The 17,318-nt window shown below is 34.9% G+C and overlaps 1 pseudogene; it reads right to left on the bottom strand.

Annotated features, from left to right (window-relative positions):
- Positions 1 to 473: 473 nt before the first annotated feature.
- Positions 474 to 591, bottom strand: LOC150096822 (5S ribosomal RNA; annotated as a pseudogene).
- Positions 592 to 17,318: the final 16,727 nt, after the last annotated feature.

Genomic DNA, 17,318 nt, shown 5'->3' with positions numbered 1-17,318 from the left:
TTTGTACGCGCGGTGGTCGTTGTTGCAGTAGTATTAATTCGCGCGGAGGTATTAGCTACAATGTTGGCATAAGAGACAGAGAGTACTGACCTTTGTTGTCCGGGGGGCTGAGACTGATGTATTTTCCTTCTCTGGAGCTGTGTCTGGCGTCTTTTCCTTGATCGGAATTCTGCGACCTTTGACCGATTCCTGCTGAGCTCGGGCGTGGACCGGCTGCTGCTGGTGGTGATTTGCTGTGGTTTATACTGGCCATTGCTTCGGGCGAATATGGGGAAACGCAAGCTATCACAAATTCCTGGTACTCGAAGGCATATCGTTGTAACAATAAGCACACGAACAAAGAAGATTTTAAAATTTTAAATTTAATATATCTTTTCCTAGCTTTACAAAATTAGAAAACTAATTTTTTAACGCGATAGATAGATAGAAAGACATGAATGCAAATTAAAAGATAAGTAAAAAAAAAAATCTAACGCCAGCAGCACCCGTTGTTCCCAGGTGGGCACCCCCCAAGTACTAACCAGACCCAACGCTGCTTAACTTCGGTGATCGGACGAGAACCGGTGCATTCAACGTAGTATGGCAGCTGGCTCATTTAACGACGTTTGTTAAAATGGTATATAAGCATTTTTTCCTATTGTGATCAACTGATATTTCACTTTTTGTATAACTGAATGGAATTAAAATAAAATAAATATCATTCATCAAATTTTAAGAACGGTTTTACGACATAACTACCAAGAAATATTTAAATACAAATTCTTTCCATTTATGCGCAATTACAGGATGACTATTAATGACAACACAGCGAAATGTCAGGCAACTCTTTCAGAGAAAAAAAGAAACAGAAATTTTAGGGTTTTAAAAATGTTAAGAAAACGAAAATCTGATGAATATGTATTTATATATGATGAATATATATGACAAATGTATTTCTTTTTTTTTTTTTCTTTTTAAGAAAATCCTAAGCTGTGTAGCTAGAATTTGCTGCCTCTCTCAATACAACCAAAAATGGAAAGAATTTGTATTGAATTGAATTAATTGAAAGAATTAAATTTTACTTCAAAAAGTCAAAACGATGTATAGTAGAATAAATTAAAACACTATGTTTATTTTTGAAGTAAAGTTTAATTTCAACATTCTAAAATGTTATTTTACTTGCTTTTCTGTTAGTAAAATTGTCGATGACATTGGCGAAGTCTATTTCATAGTAATGTAGGTAATTCTTGATCAAATTTATTTAGAAAAACTCCTCTCACAATTTGCAACACTTACAGCAATTGTGAAGAAAATTCGCAGTAGTATTACAATATTTGGAAATGAGTTCTCGTGACTGTATTTTAGAATTAATTGCAAAAGTTCAAAAAAAAAAGGTTCAAAGTGCCGCCTGGGGTGGAACCAGGGCCGCGCAAGATGGGTCCTCACTCTTTAGGGGGGGGGGGCTCATTTTGAAACCTTACTCCTCACAAAGAACAATAAAAAAACAGCGTAGTTATAGTTGCAAAATAAAATACTTATTTTTAAATATTAAATTCATAATATAAAAACTAGAGGCCGCTGAAAAATTTGTGAGGCCTCCCGCTTTCATTTGAAATACATTGTTCTTTCCTTAAAAACTAACAGGAACTCATGTATTCCATAAAATTCATGTATGTAAGCGTACCATTTCTTTGCTGGACGTATATACACGTCCAGCACACCTGGATAATATTCTGTCCAACTGCTGAAAGAACATGGATAAGAAGTGTAGTTTGACAGTCATGTCCATTAGAAGATACGATAATCCTTCACACTGAAAAGAACACTTAACAACATTACCTGGCGTACGTAGTAGCTACGTTCTGTGGCCTACAGCAAGAAACGCAGTTGCTTGCCGTTTGCTCGGTAACCGGAATCTAAGTTATATCAGACTAAATACCTATGAGTTAAATTCATTTTGCTGCTTGTTTTTATCGTATAATTATAGTTTTTAATGCCAGCGTAAAATAAGAAATCCTTTCATACTTTCTTCACTTCATATTGTATCTCTTTGGAAAATCAATGTCACTATCAATTTTTTTGCTAATTATTTTAATCGCCAATACATTTTAAAATTCTCCAAGAACTTGATTGAAGATAATTATTTTTGTCAAACAATTATTTTATAAATTCATGAAAATCCGAATCTAAAATTGAATTCAGCCTCCATCTGTTCGAAATTAAGTTTCCTATTTTATTCATAATCTTAGTTCCAAGGTTAGTTATCATATCATGTAATGCATAATTTTTATAATGTAATCTGTTGGTTTTTGCATTTCAACTTTTAAACAGCAGTTATGAAGTCAACTGTTATGTACATATTTTCGGCTAATTTCGATATTATGCGGCAGTTTTGAAGTAGCGATATTTTCCCTACAGTTTATCTTTTGAAACATGTGTAGGTGCATGCATCAAAATAAAATTTTATTTCCAAAATTTTCATAACAGAATTAATTCGCCTTTAATGGCTAACTCCCCTTTCCCAAAATTATCACCACACACACACGCACACACACACACACAAATACTGCTAGATAACATGTGCGCACTTTCTTTTTGTTTGAATTCGTTATTTTTTCAAAGTAATTGTACTGTTGCAGTTTTAAGCAAAAGACAAAGGCATAGAATCTCTGATAAAATACCATTGGATACAAATTAAAAAGACTCGCAATCGGAAACCTCGAGTAATGCAGTTTAACACAATTTGTTGTTCATCAAAATAAATTAAAAAATAAATAAATAAATTGTTCCAAAAATTGAAATATGCGATCCATATAATCTTATTTTGCAAGGAAAAGAAGCAAAATGTCATATTTATTTCAATAAATGTTATTTAAAAAATATAAATATGTGACATATTACTGCGCGGTTAGCCTAGTGGCTTTGCGCTTCGCAACCATATGCCTGGGAAAGGAGTGTCCCAGGTTCGATTCCCGTTGTAGATGTGAGGAATTTGAGGATCTTCCTCAGGCATAGCCAAGTTATCCGGTCTTGGGCGCGGTCAGTAGGGTTTTTTCCGCCAGTTTATCTGGCGTTTTTCATCCCGCAAACCGGCCCCGTGAACACACGCCTCTACAGTCAAAAATATATCCCCAGCGGCAGACCAGGCGACGGGTCGGTTGGGAGTAGTACTAACAAGAAGTCGCATCTAAGTAACACGCGGACCCTGCATAGGAAGCGGGAATAACGCGTAGAAGAAGAAGAATAAATATTTGACATATTATTTCCAATGCAAACAAATATTTTGATTATTTATTTTCGCACATGTGAACTTCGTTTTTATTAAGGAAGAGACACAATAAGTAAATTATGCAGCAAAAAAGAGTCAATCCAAGAAATACAGTGCACATAATTACAATAATCCGTTAATGGCGGGGGGGGGGTGTAATTGCATTTTAACAGATAGAATGCTGATGAAGTTTCATCAGCATTCTGCCTTTTTATTAGGTCAAAGGGATTTTGAGTATATTTGCGAACAGGTATATTCAACATAACTTAGGCAGTTTTGTTGTAAAAAGTGCCGCATTTGAAGAAATATTAGCGGCATAATAATAAAATAGCAAAATTCATAATGCTTCAGAATAACTTGATAATTTTGATACCAAAACAAGATGAGACACATCTGTAGAAATTTATTATTATTATTATTATTAGAGTCCTTTTAATTATGAACTCTATAAAGATATACTTAATAAATTTGTATTTTGAAATAAACTAGTTTCATTTTATCACAGATGGTTTTCGCTGGACTACCTGGACTTTTAGACTATTGTTCTTATCAATATTATAAAAACTCGATCGTAGCTTAAATATTCCAAAGCACATTCATCGATTTTTTACTTAGGTCAAGTCCCATAAGAATGTTGTAAAAAATAACCTTGTTTGTCTCTGTATATTTTGTATTAGATATTTCTGTAAATAGCCCTTTGGAAATTAACTGTATATACTTCTTTAATAAGAATATGTTAGAGTGTTAAAAACAAAGGCAAAGTTTTTTGCTGGAGCTGTATGTAATAGATCTACATGGCGGCATTAGAAAGGTTGTTTATTAAATTTTGTGTGTATGAGAAAGGCTTACAAGCTCTGCACGTAAACACCTCCGAATTCAGTCAGAAAGGTTAAAACAACTTTCCGATGGTCGGCAACTTACAATCAAAAAAAGGCACAGAAGAGAACAAAGAGCAGGCAGGCTGAACTTGAAACTTAAGATGAAAGAATCATGCCGAAATCTTCGGGGGTTACAAACTTCTTGCGAGGTCTCAGAGAAGGCATAATAAAAGGGGACAGAGCCAAGCATATAGGGCTTCCCAGATCCAGAAGTCGCTAGACAGAGAGAGCTTCCCATTTCCAGACTTTGCCAGAGAGGAGCTTCCCGGTTCCAGTCTTAAGGCTTCGAGTTGCCGAAAGGAGATGTTCTAATCGCTAGAGAGGAATCCTGGTTGACAGTTGGTGGCAATTCGAGTTAGTGGAGGTGGCAGAAAAAAGCAGGCAGTTTTTCAGCATTTTTGGCGAGACAAATTACCCAAAGCACCTTCGCTCGGAAGTTTTTCTTTTCGCCGTGGGAGAATAACTTTTTGCCAGAGCTGTATATGAGTACTGCAGGGAGCAGTTCACAGTCTGCTATTTTCCCGATGACATATTTCTGAAGCCAGATTTCCTGAAGAAAGCTCAAAATCTGAGATGAGAGAATTGCCTTAGAACATTTTGTGCAAGACCTTTGACTGAATGTGTGATACAGAGCTTTTGTAAGTTATATACCTTTGTACAATTCCTCTTATAATGTGTTTTAGTTGGACAATTAAGATTTAGATTAACAGTAACAAGAAGTGTATTAAGAGAATCTATTGGCATATTTGAAGTTGATATACAGTTTGTAAAATTAACTTAATAGAGAGTTAGCTAACCTCTTTGCAAGTATACTAGAAGTTTAATAAGTGGAAATTGTAAACAGAGTAAATAGTTTTTGAGTTAAAAAAAGTTTTTGCGATCATTTTGAAATACGTTTCAGAGACAACAGAAGTTTTTTGTGTGCTGCTGCTATTTGTATTAATTAGTTGGGTAAGAGCAGTTTCTATATCACATAAATAGAGCATTTGAATTTCAAGTTTATTATTATTTATAAATTAAATTGATTTTTCAGTTCATTTTTAGTGCATCAAGATTCTAGTCATTTTAGGGTAAAATGTCGAGTAAAAAAGTGGATGTTAGCGAGCATAGCAAGTTATCATTACTATTTATTGCCTGTACGTTTTAACTAAAGCTGGAATTATTATGCGTATTACTGCAACTTAAAAAAATCAAAGCTGGAGTTGAATAAATCTTGTAATAAATAAATGTTATAATTCCATAAATATCATGATTTTTGCTATAATTTTTATTACCGAAAATTTAAAATTTTTATTTTTAGTGAGAATATCTGAACTTTACAGTTAATGAAGTTCCAATTTTTACTTTGATTAGCAAGCTTAATTTGATTGCATTTAAATTCTTTTTTTTAAAAAAAACAAAAACTTTTATCCTTATACTAAATTATTACCATACTTTTAATAATTTTTCGGTATTCAGAATTTTTGTAGCAACTATGATGCTTGTCAACGAAGCTTGTCAAACAAAATCAACGTTCTAAAAATCAATAATCAACACTGCAATTGAAATCTTTCACAGAAAGATTTCACATATATACAATAATTCAATTATTGTATATATTTGAAATCTTTCACAGAAAGATTTCACATATATACAATAATTCAATTATTGTATATATGTGACATTCGTTTATATTTTTGGGAAGAGACACAATAAATAAATTGTGCACCAAAAAGGGTCAAATATCGTAGAACAGTAAAGGAAATTCCAAAAAACGGTAATTAAACTGATAGTTTAGTTACCGTTATTTGGCTAGTACTTGTAAAGCAGTATACTGCATATATACAAGTGTACCTAATTATATGGTTAAAGTAGTTGTCGCAGTCGGTAGGAATATATTATTAAATTAATTATTATTCTTATTTTACTGTTACTCGTTTATTTTAACATATTATTCAATTAATTATTACTCTTATTTTACTGTTACTCGTTTATTTTAACAAAACCAAGGTTCTATTTTTGTATTTTTTTAAGCTTTTAACGTAATTGTTTATTTCATTTATATGTTTATTTTGGATTTAATAAATATTTATTTCGCTTTTGATAGATTAATACACGTAATGATGCCAAGAAAATTTGAATCCGGAGCTAGTAAAAGAAAACGACTTAGAGAAAATGAAAAACAGCTAAATAGTCAAAAGGGGGCAATTTTGTCTTTCTTGCGTTCTGATAATGAAAAATTTCGTAGAACTGAAGTTGTACTTCACAGTTCTCGGAATGAAAACGAAACATTGGTATCATTATCATGATGTGGAAAACATAGGAGAGAAAGAAGTAAATGAAACAAATCAAGAGGATTCTGAAGAAGATTTTCAATCGGAGTCTGTACTTACCAGCAAGCAAGCTATCTCTTATCTTACCGATATAGCCATGCTCATTAATAACTGTTCATTAATAGTAAGTGTGGCCACTTACTATTAATGAACAGTTTATCGAGCATATTTTAATAAATATGCCCCAGAATGTTGGTAAAATCGAAAATTTAAAAAAAAAGAATACACAGAACGCAATAGAATATATGTCAGAAATGTAAATATATCAAATTTTTACTGTAAAAAGGCGAATGGAACAAAGGAGAAACGAGAGTGGCTAATTTTTTCAGAAACCAGCAAAGCAATTTACTGTTTTGTTTGTAAATTGTTTTCTAAGTCAAATAAGAGCTTAATGAAGGGTTTTAATAACTGGGAAAATATAACACGAACCTTATGTGATCACGAGTATTCTACCGAGCATATACGAGCGATATGCACATATCGCAAAAGAAAATCAAGTTCTGTAAATAGTCGAATTAATTCTGAATTGATCAAACAAATACAATCTGAAGAAAATCATTGGAGAGAGAGGTTTTAAAAAGAATAATAGCTACCATTAAGTTACTGAGTAAACTAGGGCTAGCATTTAGAGGAAATATAAATGATATATTTTCTGATTCTTGCGGAAATTATTTATCGTGTTTACATTATTTAAGTGAATTTGATGATTTTTTAAAAATCACATGAAAATGTACGCCAACTGTGGTTCTGGCAGATCAAATTATCTTTCTTACCATACTTGTGATGAATTCATAGCGTTAATAGTTAAAAAAAAAACAAGAGAAATGTTAATATCAGATATTAAGGAAGCTGCTTATTTTGCAATAATACTCGATTCAACGCCAGACATTGCCCATAATGACCAACTAGCTATGATATTTAGGTATGTTGCCGCAAATTCTGACATTAGAGAAACATTCATCGGGTTCATCAGAATTACACAACATAATTCCTTATATTTAGAAGAGGTAGTATTAAAAAAATTATTAGAAGAATTATCTTTGGATATAAAAATGTGCAGAGGACAAAGCTATGATAACGCTGCCAATATGAAAGGTATCTAATACAGGTTTACAAGCTAGGCTGAAAAAACGTAGTCCCTCTGCACATTATATACCGTGCTCTAGTCATTCCTTAAATTTAATTGGCAACTATGCCGCGGAATCTTGTCCGGAAGCAGTTCAATGTTTTTGTTTTATTCAAAATGTATATACTGTAATTACTTTTCATCTTCAACCAGAAGATGAGGTATACTCCTTAAACATTTAGAAAAAAAAATCTTTAACAGTTAAGAGACTAAGTGAAATGAGGTGGTCCGCAAGAGCTGTCGCTATATTGGCTTTGAAACGTGGATATAAACAAAGTAAAGAAGCATTACTTGAACTATCTATTTCTCCTCATGAAAAACCTATTTCTAAATTGGAGAGCTCATCATTGGCTGAACATTTTGACAAACCAGAAACAACAATTTTAACAGTTGTGTGGGACAAAATTTTACAACGAATAAATGCTACTAGTAAATCTCTACAAGATCCCGATATGGATTTGTTTTTAGCTAATAATTTGTTACACTCTTTAGTTAGTTTTATTTTAAATATAAGAAATAGTTTTGCTGCTGTAAATGAAGAAGCGAATTTATTAACAGATGAGACAAAATTTAAAGATGAAAAGGAAAGAGTTAAAAAACGAAAAAAAAATGAGTGACGTACTTTCACAATCTAACAATGAGATTATATTACATGGGAAAGAAAAGTTCGCTGTGAATTTTAATGTAATTTGCGATAAGCTAATTTTGGAAATTAATGAAAGAACAAAAAGCTATATCGACATATTAGATATGTTTGAAATTTTTTTGAAGGAAGATATAGATCAAGACAAGTACAAAACTAGTATTGATAAAATTTGACAAACTTATGGGACTGATATTGATCCAGAAAAATTTACTGGTGAAGTTAAGCAATTTTTAATAATGACAAAGGAAAAAAATTCTTCAATTAAAAATATGTACAAATTTATAAACGATGGGTTGATCTAATTTTCCGAACGTAGAAACAATTTTAAAAATATTTTTGACGATGCCTATTTCAAATGCAAGTGATGAACGCTCATTTTCAGTGTTGAAACGAATAAAAAATTATTTAAGAAGCAACTTGCACCAAAATAAAACAAGTGACCTGTCGTTATTATGCATTGAATCAGATGTAATGGACTCGATCAATTATGATGACATTATAGATATATTTACCAAAGCCAGAAAAAAAAAATTTTAGTTATTAATTTTTTAATTTAAATTTGAACTGATTTATTTTTAAACTTTTTTTTTTAAATGCAAATATATGTATACCAATGTTGTATTGTGTTATTAAAATGAGTTATTATGGAAATGTTGACTTTTATTTTCAATACACTAAAAAAAATGCTTATTTTTGAGGGCCTCATAATGATGTTGCGCCTCGGGTTTCCAAAAGTATAAATGCGGCCCTGGGTGGAATGTTCCCCCCCCCCCGTAGCTACGCCTCTGTGTGGCCGATCAACATGTTCATATATGGTATTATGCCATGTCTTGAATTTGGTGATAACTGAAACAACAAAATGTTACTTAAATTAAGGGGATATTAAATCCCACATAGTTTTAAAACCGAATAAGAAACTCAAAGATTGGAATCAGAGAGTTTCTTGCCGAATATAGTAAACTATAAAGTATCGGCGAACACTTAGCATGAGCTAATGCAAGTGACCCTAGTACGTAGTACAATACCGGACGACTCGTTGCAAAGGTGGGGAAAGTTCAGATCGCTATTCTTAGGTATTTTCCATAATGTAAAAACACATTTCCTAGGAAATGCATGTTGTTATTACATTATGGAGGGAAGTCACTACCCAGACCGGTTTCAGCCTTATGAATAAGTAAAGCCGTCTCTAAAAATTCGGACGATCCCTAGGCCACTCAATCGTGGGCGAGAGACCGTCCATCTCAGCGTTGGCTCCACTCAGTGATGGCCTTCCACCCACACGCCACCACCGAGCAGAACCGCTCAAATTCCGAAGAAAAGCATTCACCGACAAAACCCCTCAACGAGCCGTGCCGGAGAACACTTTCCCCGGAGACTCAAATTGCTCCCTTAAGGCAAAATCCTTAAGAGAGCGAACTCATAATAGCCCCCACCGGTTTCAGCCTTTTTTTGAGGCTTCATCAGTGAGTAGCTAGACCTAATACCAAAGTGTATAGCGAAAAGAACTTATATACTCTGTGATACGAGTTTCCAAACAGGTGCAACCATTAAGTTACTTAAGTATAAAGAGCTAATAAGCTTCATTTCGGCAATGAAAACATTACTTAAATTAAGGGGATAAATTGGTCTAGCTACTCACTGATGAAGCCTCAAAAAAAAGGCTGAAACCGGTCTGGGTAATGACTTCTCTCCATAATGTAATAACAGTATACATTTCCTAGGAAATGTGTTTTTACATTATGGAAAATACCTAAGAATAGCGATCTGAACTTTCCCCACCTTTGCAACGAGTCGTCCGGTATTGTACTACGTACTAGGGTCACTTGCATTAGCTCACGCTAAGTGTTCGCTGATACTTTATATTTACTATATTCGGCAAGAAACTCTCTGATTCCAATCTTTGAGTTTCTTATTCGGTTTTAAAACTATGTGGGATTTAATATCCCCTTAATTTAAGTAATGTTTTCATTGCCGAAATGAAGCTTATTAGCTCTTTATACTTAAGCAACAAAATGTTGTTTGGTTGGTTGGAAAACATCTAGGACAAGAAAAAAATGAAACGATTAAAGCTAATTGGTGAGACAAGATGGACAGGAAAATCGAATGCAGCAACAACTATATTTGAACGTTTTGATGATGCTGTCATCACTTTTGTAAATCTATTGACATGCTTATCAGTGATACAAGATTCAGACAAGTTTGATGCAAAAACAAAACAAGGAGCAAATGTTTTACTTCAAAGCCTTCTAAAGTTTGAAACAATATTGGCAGCATTTACTTACTTGTATATATTTGAAACTACTGTCCCGTTATCAAGTTATTTACAGACAAGTGGTTTAGATGCGTTTATTGCATTGAGTTTAATAATAGATTCAGTTACAACAAAGTTGAAGGAACAGACAAGAACATTTGATGACGTTCACAGCAAGGCATTGGAATTTGTAAATAAATGTAATGACAAGATTTCATAGTTGAATATGAATGAAAATTAAACATTGGAAACTGAGTTACTTAAATATAAAGAGCCAATTGGCTTCATTTCGGCGATATAAACATTATTTAAATTAAGGGGATATTAAATCCCACATTGTTTTAAAACCGAATAAGAAACTCAAAGATTGGAATCAGAGAGTTTCATGATAAACTTTTATATCGGCGATTACTAGCGTGAGCTAATGCAAGTAGTCCTAGTACGTAGTACAAACTCGGACAACTCGCAGCAAAGGTGGTAAAGTTCTGATCGCTGTTCTTGGTATTTTCCATAATGTAAAAACACATTTCCTAGGAAATGTATGCTGTTATTACATTATGGTGGGAGGTCACTACCCAGACCGGTTTCAGCCTTTATTGAGGCTTCATCAGTGAGTAGCTAGACCAAATTAATACCAAAGGGCATAGCGAAAAGAACTTATATACTCTGCTATACGAGTTGTCAAAAAGGTGCCCCATTAAGTTACTTAAATACAAGAATAGCGATCAGAACTTATTCGGTTTTAAAACAATGTGGGATTTAATATCCCCCTTAATTTAAATAATGTTTATATCGCCGAAATGAAGCCTATTGACTCATTATATTTAAGTAACTTAGTGGGGCACCTTTTTGACAACTCGTATAGCAGAGTATATAAGTTCTTTTCGCTACGCCCTTTGGTATTTATGTATCTGATGGTAAGGAGACCGTGAGATGCAGTGATTGATTTTATATGAGATGCCCATATAGGGTAACGGATGGCAATGCTGAACCAATGAAGTTTAACTGAGGTTCGGCTGTTGCTGTTATCCTGGGTAAATGAGTTCGCTCTCTTAGGTTTTGCCCTAAGGGAGCACTTTGAGTCTCCGGGGAAAGTGTTCTCCGGCACGGCCCGCTGAGGGGTACTTGCCGGTGAATTATTTTCCTCGGAAAGTGAGCGGTTCTGCTCGGTACTCGAGTTTCACTGAGTAGAACCAACGCTGAGATTTGGACGGTCTTTCGCCCACGAATGAGTGGCCTAGAGATCGTCCGATATTTTTGAGATATCACCTTTACTTACACATACGGTGATTGATTTTATATGAGATGCCCATATAGGGTAACGGATGGCAATGCTGAACCAATGAAGTTTAACTGAGGTTCGGCTGTTGCTGTTATCCTGGATTAATGAGTTCGCTCTCTTAGGTTGTGCCCTAAGGGAGCAATTGAGTCACCGGGGAAAGTGTTCTCCGGCACGGCCCGCTGAGGGGTACTTGCCGGTGAATTATTTTCTTCGGAATGAGCAGTTCTGCTCGGTGGTCGAGTTTCACTGAGTAGAACCAACGCGGAGATTTGGACGGTCTTTCGCCCACGAATGAGTGGCCTAGAGATAAGGGGCTTTGTCGGTGAATGCTTTTCTTCGGAATATGAGCGGTTCTGCTCGGTGGTGGTGGGTGGAAGGCCATCACTGAGTGGAGCCAACGCTGAGATGGACGGTCTTTCACCCACAATTGAGTGGCCTAGGGATCGTCCGAATTTTTAGAGACGGCTTTACTTATTCATAGGGTTGAAACTGGTGGGGGGTTATTATGAGTTCGCTCTCTTAAAGTGTTTGCCTTAAGGGAGCAATTTGAGTCTCCTGGGAAAGTGTTTTCCGGCACGGCCTGGTGAAGTATTTTTCGGTGAATGCTTTTCTTCGGAATATGAGCGGTTCTGCTTGGTGGTGGTGGGTGGAAGGCCATCACTGAGTGGAGCCAACGCTGAGATGGACGGTCTTTCGCCCACAATTGAGTAGCCTAGGGATCGTCCGAATTTTTAGAGCTGGCTTTACTTACACATAAGGCTGTAATAAAGCATTATTACACATAATGTAATAACAGCATATATTTCCTAGGAAATGTGTTTTTACATTATGGAAAATACCAAGAATAGCGATCAGAACTTTACCACCTTTGCTGCGAGTTGCCCGAGTTTGTACTACGTACTAGGACTACTTAGTACGTAGTACTTAGTAGTACGTACTAAGTACTACGTACTAAGATCGCCGATACTTTATAGTTTATTATACTATATTCGGCATGAAACTCTCTGATTCTTTGAGTTTCTTATTCGGTTTTAAAACAATGTGGGATTTAATATCCCCTTAATTTAAGTAATTGGAAATTGACTCTTTGGAAACGGTATTCCCAGTTAAGAGGCAGAGGAAGAAGAAGAAAAGCATGCAGAAGAGCTTATAGATGATGAAGGAAATTCCTCAGATTCTCTAGCTGATTTTCGAGTAAATTTGTTTAACGTAATAATGGACTGCATTGTCCAGTCACTAGATTCACGCTTTGTACAACACAAAAAGTTGTAAAAAGATTTATCCTGCTTGGACCCAGCAAAGTTTAAAACCACTACAGAGAAGAGTCTTGAAGATGACGCACTGGAAGGTATTATTAAGCTCTCTCCACAAATCAGCAAAGATCAAGTAATATTGGAATTGTTTTCTTTTGCTTCGAACTTTGATGTATTAAAGCAATTGCTTAATGATGGTGAGAATATGGATTCGAGTTGCAAGAAGTAAAATTTGTAGCATTTGCCAATCGTGTGTACTGAAAATTCTGGAATCAACAGACTTCATGATAACCTTTATGAACTTTATAAAGTCATCTACACACTATCAGTTACTCAAGTCCAATGTGAAAGGACATTTTCAAAGCTAAAGATCATAAAGACAAGACTAAGAAATTCACTGTCTGAGGCAGGGCTGGGAATTTTGTCGCTCTGTGCAGTAGCATATTTTGCCGCTCCTTCGCCCCTATTTTGCAGCCCTCATTGTTACTAATATCGACATCACCGGGATCGTATTTAGAAGTACTTGCCATGAGCTCAGATTTTTGGTTTCGGTCCTTTCGCTTATTTTCTCTTGTACTACATTAACTGTTTCGGTTTTTAGATATTTATGCAAAGGCCCGCTTTGTTTCTGAATATCGTGTTCTTTTTCCGATTTTCATTTGCGATATTCTGCGCCTGATAATTTTTTTCTTTTATCAAACATATTGGAATGTTAAAATTATTTTAAAAGTCAAATCCTAATAACTATCAAAAAAAGTATTATTAACAATCACTACACAACTGTATTTATGTATTTTGATTCTATTTCTTTAATTGATTTACTCTTAGCCAATTATCTCATTATGATCGTTTGGTCTCATTGATTAAATGAGATTTAACCTAAGGTCATCTCGTGGCCAACAATGGAATCGGGAATAAATGCAAGATAGAGGGTGTTCTGCTATTCTCGTCGGAAATTAACACTGACAGTGCAATATTAAATGCAACATAATACTATATTATTTTAAACGATTATGATTTTTTAAAAAATATACTGTAAAATGAAGTTTTATTATGTAAAAATTTAACTTTTTTATGATTCATTTTTCGTATAGTTTCGACCAATTTTGCCGCTCCAAAAAACTTGTCGGCCGTGCAAATGCACGCGTTGCATCGTCGGTAGAGCTGGCCGTGGTCTGAGGAGAACTTGGAATCATACATGTTGCTATTCTTTGAAAGAGATTTGTTAGATGAATTGGATGCAGAAGCAATTATTGACATATTCGCACAATCATCTAGTGAATTCAAACGATTGCTCTTGATATAGTGGACTGCATGAAATATGCTTTTGAACTACATGTTAATGTGTAAAATGTTCAGTACAAGCAAACTATTTAAAAATATCCGCATTTATAAAAAATAAAAAAAAAATTAAAAATGCAATTATAACAATCTGTATTTACATTTAGTATCTACTGTATACTGCCAGTAATATGTACAATATATATATACACTGTAATTACTAAAAAAATGTACATCTATTTCGCAAACATTTTAATTGTACATTTTTTCCACGTATGTATTTTTAAAAAATTTTATTTATTTATTGACATTCTTCCATCACTCATATATGGATCAGAAACATGGAACACGACAAGTAAAGAAGACGCGACTCTTAGAATAACTCGGCGTGCAGTAGAACGTAGGATCTGTAACATCAACAAAATGGAACATGTTAGAAACACGGAATTAAGAAAGAGATCAGGCTAAAAGATGGTAACTGCAGCATATGAAAGCAAGATGAGATGGGCAGGTCACATAGCCAGACTCGGGGATAACAGATGGACATATAGAATACTCAACTAGTAACCAAGAATAAAGAGAAAACCAGGAAGACCACCTACAAGATGGGAAGATACACTAGTGAAATCTATGGGTATAACATGGAAGAGAGAGAGGATCGAGATCGCCGGAGGCATCTTTGTGACCTGTACTCATGGAAAAATCTTGAGTGAAACACAGGTCCATCAAGGTAATTTATTTCTAATAAAAATTAAATGATAGTCTTATAGTTGTGGGTGCCGCCCCCTTTTTTTTTCTCCTGACAACCAATATTTTTAGACTCAGTCTGCCTCTGCACATAGGTGTAATTTCTTGCAACAGCTTCTCCATTCAAATCCGCCACCTTTTGTACAAATCTATTCCTCTGAAATATGTGCTAAACATATATCAAGTGCATTCACTTCTCCTTACACAGCTCTGCCAGCATACCATTCATGATTCTCGCTCTTCATTGAGAGCGGGAAATTGCCGATAGGAAATTCATAATGATGTAACATTTTCATGCACTACTATTGAAAAGGTTACAGATAAAGAATTTTATGACAATAAAATTTGAACACGGCAGTTCTTTCCTTCTCTCTTTTTCACTCTCTAGCTCGATTCCTCCCTTCCACAACAGTTGTTCCAAAACTAACAATTAGTACGCATGGTCAATACCGAGATTCAAATCGAAACACGAACGTCAATATGTCTAATATTATCCCATTACAATGGTGGATACGCTTGGTAGATCCTTGCTTCTTTCTCTCCGATACTTAAGGAATCAACAAATACCGTGACGACGTAGCGATTGCCGTCACCGTATATGATAATATCGGTGCGTTTTGATAATGTTCGTGGGGTGGTTTGCTACTTTCATTCCGAATTCCCTTAACGTTTTTTTTTTTTTTTTCTTTTTCTGTGTGCTAACGTGTGTGTTTTATTCAGTATTGTAGTTTATTTTTTTATTTTTTAAAATTGATTCTGGTGAACACTGGTGTGTGTACGTGTGGCAAATTTGAGGGAGGGAGAAAATATGTGCTTTCCTGGGGATAAAACAATGATGTTTTTTTTTTTTGGTAGTATTTTTGATTTCATGAAACAACAAGCGTTTTTACTATTGGGGTTCATTTCTTTCTTTCTTTCTTTCTTTTTTTTTTTTTTTTTCGTAACTGTTAGTGTGATTTGTTTCACGAAATTGAAATCACGTTAGCTATCAGGTTATTGGTGCCCTTCAGAGTTGACCTGACTATTTAAAGTCAGCGAAAACGCAATATCAGAAACAGAATTTTTGGCATCCACGTTTTCATGTTTTTATCTTTTTTGGAGATGGTGATTTGTTTCTTTCCATGGCTATGAATGATGGTGCTAATCGAGGAACACACCCAGAAGTGTGTGGTTCATGGTTCCGGCGTTTCTCGTATTTCTCGAGGGTTACAGGGAGCTAAACTGATCATGTAAAGTCAGTGAAATGAACAAATTATCACCCCTAACAAAAACATAAAAAAGAAAGCCAATAGAAATGTATACATTGTACAAAATACTATAAAAATAAATTTGATAACATCTTTTTTTTTTTTCTTCCCAAAGAAATTATGCTGTTTCAGCCCTATCTAACTTTCGGAGACTGATGAGACAGTCAGTATGCACCATTAGCAATCAGAAATAGCAGGTGGAAGCTATCAATGGTTTTAAAGAGCATCTGGTGAGAGAGTATCACACACAACTCGCTGCTATCTCATGTTCCGTAACGCAATATACTATCGTCAGAAATAGTGGGATTATACGGTCGATTTTCTTGAGTGCAGGATTAGAAGCGGAATTTCCGGGTAGGGAAAAAAAAAAACTACTTGCTGTGCTAACTCAGAAACCAGCAAAAGAAAGGCTTAGAAAAATTTCCGCAAGTCGGCGACTAGAATCGATCTAAGAACGCTCTTTTTTCCGGGCGGCCCAGTACTATAGATGCAAACTTTTTTTTTAATAACAGTAAGGATAATTTACATCTCATCGTAATGATATATGAAAATCAACTAAAGCTTTTTTATTCCCGAGTAGGCGAGGCCGTTTTAACCCTATCTAACTTTTGGAGACTGAGTGGGCAGTTCAATCTCCACCGGTAACCAATCAGACATAGTTGGCCCAAGACTATCAGTGATATCACGCGTTCGGTGAAGAGAGGCGACTCATCTGTTTGAAAAGTATGGGTTCTACGGTCAATTTTCTTGAGTTTACGGGACGAAAAACCGCGCTTGCCAATGCCAAAGATCGACTAACTCGGGAATCGGTTGAAATTAGGCTTAGTAAAAGTTCCTCTAGTCGGCGACTAGAATTGAACTTATCAGGCTCTATCTTCGGGCAAATTTCATCCATTATATAACAATGTGGTGATACCTTACTGTTCAAAGTTCTGACTCCCCTTTCTAATCCAGGGAGACTGATAACTGGCAGTTAATTGCATATATATTCCTTTCAAATAATCACATACAGAACTTATAGGTCTGTCTATTACATTATATTGTCTTT

Source organism: Typopeltis vanoorti, chromosome 18 (assembly GCF_054136105.1).
Source record: "Typopeltis vanoorti isolate ZY-2024b chromosome 18, IOZ_Tvanoo_1.0, whole genome shotgun sequence".
In the NCBI taxonomy this organism is placed as follows: domain Eukaryota; kingdom Metazoa; phylum Arthropoda; class Arachnida; order Uropygi; family Thelyphonidae; genus Typopeltis; species Typopeltis vanoorti.
Note: the sequence above shows the minus strand (reverse complement) of the source record. Positions and strands in the feature narration are given on the sequence as shown.